Genomic DNA, 4,588 nt, shown 5'->3' with positions numbered 1-4,588 from the left:
TGTCTGAAACATTCAGCATTACGACCGAATCTTCCCAGGAAACAACTTTGAACATAATCATAGTAAATATTTCCTGCAGTTCTCTACATGTTACAAATATCTGTGCTTCCATTGTTTGCTTCTGCCATCTCATGAAGGAAGCTGTTCGCTTCCACTGATGTTGTAATTTCTTTTCCGAAGCTTGGCAGTCAGTCAGTACACCATGAAGGTAATTTTCATGCCTTTGCCTGCTTTCTTTCCATTCAAAGTCCCCTTTTATTCATTTTATTTCTCTTGCAAATATTAACCCCAAACTGGCATCCAGAAAGTGTAGGCCCATGTTTTGTTTTTTTCTACATAAAACAAACACAAACATTTTAATATTTTTCATAAAATGTATTTTTCATTACGCACCATCCCAGCATTGCAATAACCCATGCACAACCCGTGTTATTCCTTGCAATTACTATTAACGTGCATATAACCAGCATTAGTCTTTTTATCAAAGCTCTTGTGGCGTAGTTTTCAGGCATTCGTTTCACGCATGCTCAAAAGCATTTTCCCTTATTTCAGCATTTTTAATAATATTTTTCACAGCACACTGTTAATGAAATGTTACTGAAGGTTCAATCCGAGCAGGTTTTATTTTCTCAAAACCCTGATTCATCAGCCTCATGGTTCATAATGTCATCAGAACCCCTCATAGTTACCTGTTACGTCTCCTCTCTTACTTTCATTGCATTACAAATATATATATATATTTAAATGTGTGCTTTGTTCCCCTTCTTCCTGTTCCCTCACGGCGCTGACGAAGGCCACTGCGCCGAAATGCATTAGTCTACAGTGAGGTTTTAAACGCAATAAAACTTCCCACCTGTTCTCGTTGGGCCTCCGCCTTTTTCTTTGGGGAAGGACTTTATTGCATTTCATTCACGCATGCCAGTGGCATGATAGGAGACCCCCGCACAGCAAGAGGAAATCCGATTTCTGGCAAAACGCTCCAGCTTCTGCACACGTCATTGTAGTGACACGGACGACCCACCACGAGATCCAGGTTGAAGAGATGCGGTGCTGAGGGTATCGACCCTCACGTCGGACTAGCTGCACTGTCCCATGTCCCCGCTGAAAAGACGCCTGGACACAGTGGGTGTGTGGTGAGACGGAGGGGAGCATAAATTGTGCCAAACAGGAGGACAATTGGTCATATGGGGCACACCATCCTGCGATGTGGCTTAACCAACACTGCCGGTGGACCAGAAATCGGACTGCTGCATTCTGGATCCAGTAGTCCCAGTACCTACAGTCAGGACTACAGAAAGCAGAGCCCTACGGGGGTGGAGCAGCCGCGGCCAATCCAGCAGCGGCAGGACATTTAAATGTGTGCTTTGTTCCCCTTCCTCCTGTTCCCTCACGGCGCTGACGAAGGCCACTGCGCCGAAATGCATTCGCCTACAGTGAGGTTTTAAACGCAATAAAACTTCCCACCTGTTCTCGTTGGGCCTCCGCCTTTTTCTTTGGGGAAGGACTTTGTTGGTTGTTGGATATATATATATATATATATATATATATATATATATATATATATATATATATATATATATATATATATATATATATATATATATATATATATATATATATATTAATATTTATATATATACACACACACAATGCCATGGCAGTGAAAATGAATGTGGCACCATGGCACGTTGTTTAGATCAACCGTACTAACAACAGAGCATTCACACATTTATAATTTGAGTGCAAAAGACACATTTTAAAAAACTTTACTGTCTCATAGATTGCATATACATTTTTTTTACACAGGCATATTACTCTCCTAATGTAGGCCGATAGGAGTAAATATGAGTAAAGGGAGCACTCTAAAATAGAATTGCTGGTAGGGTTGTGGCTGCTTCAGTCTTAAGGTTTTCTGACATGTAGTTGGCTCTGCTGTAGGCCACTCACCGTGGCAGAGGTGCAAGTGATGACATGCCTCTGTTCGGGATGCATACGTTTGTATAATTTCCTGACTAGAGTTAATGGGATGAAGCCGTCCATCCTCCACTGACCCTTGCTACCATGGATAGTTGTGATGTCACACAGGAGGCTCTGTGATAAAGTCTATTGATGTTATGTTGTTATGCAATCCTTCAAACCTTTTCCTAGTCCAAGTCACATGGAACCAGAGCCATATACAATCCTATCTTGTGACCTCCTCCACCACCATTAGATTCCATATTTCACCCTGGACTATTCGGAACAAGGACACAAAAACTGAAGCCTTTTTGATATAAGCAGAGCCCTCACCCTGTGGACAATTTCTCAAAAGGTTAGGAAGAGTGTTCTCTGTTTAGCTAACAGAAGCAATGCGTGCAGTGCGCATGTTCATGAGGCTGAGCCGCTATGTTCTACTGAGGCATTCCGAAATATACCCGAGCAAGGAAACCCTGGAGGCAGCACAAGCCATGCTCTGCGACATAGAGCAAGCCCTGCAAGCGGTATCTGACTGCATCGATGAGCGGGACAGAGCAACACACAGCGTGGAAGAAAGAGACACATTATTTCAAGGTGAAAGTACAGAGTATGGTGCAGAAGGACCATCAAAAAACATCAGTGGAGCCCTCCAAGGAGTGACACGTGTGGGCTTGGCTGCTAAGGGCCTTTTGCTGAAAGGCGACAGGGTCCTCAGCATGGTTCTTCACTGCAAGGATACACCAACAGCTACCCTTTTGAAGGCCGTGGCCGAAGGTCTGGCTGTGCAGCTTGCTACCATATCTGAAGAGAGATATGAAATCACGAACTGTGTCTCAGAAGCAGTTATCACCATTAAGAACACAAAAGAGCCTTCATTAACCGTGATCATCAGAATGGCATCATCTGCAGTGGAGGAAGACAATGCAGGCACATCAGATGGAGTCCTGACATTTCCTAACACCTCGGTTGATGCTCTGGACTTGGAAAAATGCCTTTCTGCCCTACGTTTCTATCGGCGAACAAAGTGGTTCCAGGCCAACGCTTGTCAACTTAACTCATGTGTTTTACTCATCCGTGTTCTCAGGAATCTATGTCATCGCTTCCCTCTTTGGTCTCCTCTCAGTGGCTGGCCTTTGGAACTTCTCTGTGAAAAATCTATTCGAACAGTGGTCAGGCGAATAGGTGCTGGGGAAGCTCTCAGAAGGGTAATGGAAGTCCTTGCCTCTGGTATACTTTTGCCAGATGGCCCTGGTATTTATGATCCTTGTGCGAAAGAGGCAACTGATAGCATTGGCCATCTCAAACCTCAACAGAGGGAAGATATAACTCGCAGTGCTCAGTATTCCTTGCGATGTGTTGCTTTCAACAACTTCCATAAAGTTTGGGAGATGGATACAGAGCTTGTAAAAAAGCATAGGACACAAAAAAGCAAACAAATAGCTGTCATCTCTTTCATGGACCAGCTTCCAGTTTCTACCGTCTTTGTCTTTGACCCATTGAAGCGCTTGAGAACAGAGGACAAGCAAGATGAAGACATGCCAGCTGCCATAGAGGATAGGCGGACGAGCATGTCCAGTGCTCCCTATGTGACCAATGCCCTGATGAAGCTCAATCAGCTGAAATCCCATCTCCAGTACAAGACCGTTTCCCAGAAAGGTATTTTTTATTTTCCTTCCTTTACCGTAAGTGCAGGGATTAAGGGGAAGAGGTACAGGGGAACTGACCACTCTAAGCTGTCCACCAAACTTAATTTAGAAATGCAATACTTTCATGCAGACGGTCTCCCCGTGGACAGGATCCACCCAGCCAGTTTGGGAAATCCCAAACACAGAGTAGAACCAGTCCTGACAAAAAATGGCACGAACCCGGTAATGGAGCTCAATCAGATACGCCCTGACCTGAAGTACAGATTACATTCAGAGAATGGAGGTAGTCATGACAAGGTCTTTGAGATGAAAGTTGAAGTTGATGGGAAGATTTTTAAGGGCCAGGGCTCCAGTAAGAAGATGGCTAAGGCTTATGTTGCACTTGCAGCACTTACAAGCCGTGATGTGGATTTCAATGACCGCAGGTTTGGAACAGAGACCCCCAAGTTTGCATTTAGGAAGGAGATGGAAGAGGAATACCAAGGAAGGCTTGATGCAGATATGCCTGGTGAAGCTGAACATTTCTCTGTACACTGCTGATAGGATGTGGGATTTGAAGTAAAAGGGCACAATAAACTTTTAAACAAAGTTTTTCTTTGAAAGTCTTCATTGGAAGACAAGGTGAAGCGGCACACAACAGTACCCAACTAGGCCTAACTCAGCTGCTGATGGCATCTGAGAAAGTCATCTCTAAGGATTGCGAAATGACTTGTGGGACAAGATGTACATAGCCTACTTTTTTAAAGGAGATAGGGCACACAACAGTATTTTTTGATACTCCGTAAATGCACAGCAGGGTTTTGTTATGGCATTCCAGTGTAACCACTACCCTCTCTTCCAGTGGAAACTGAAATGCAGACCATGGTGCACGTTACTGCTAATTAGCATGGCCACTCTTTACTCTCAAGCTTGCGATACTCTGTGACAGATGGCTCCAGGTCACAGTGAAGATATGCGCCTACATTGTGCTTTTTTGTGAGTTAGTC

The 4,588-nt window shown here is 44.0% G+C and overlaps 1 pseudogene; it reads left to right on the top strand.

The window, feature by feature from the left end:
• Positions 1–2,348: 2,348 nt before the first annotated feature.
• Positions 2,349–4,142, top strand: LOC144752481 (interleukin enhancer-binding factor 3 pseudogene; annotated as a pseudogene).
• Positions 4,143–4,588: the final 446 nt, after the last annotated feature.

This window comes from Lissotriton helveticus, chromosome 5_1, assembly GCF_964261635.1.
Source record: "Lissotriton helveticus chromosome 5_1, aLisHel1.1, whole genome shotgun sequence".
In the NCBI taxonomy this organism is placed as follows: Eukaryota; Metazoa; Chordata; class Amphibia; order Caudata; family Salamandridae; genus Lissotriton; species Lissotriton helveticus.
The sequence above is the reverse complement of the archived record's forward strand: the minus strand, read 5'-3'. Positions and strand labels throughout refer to the sequence as shown.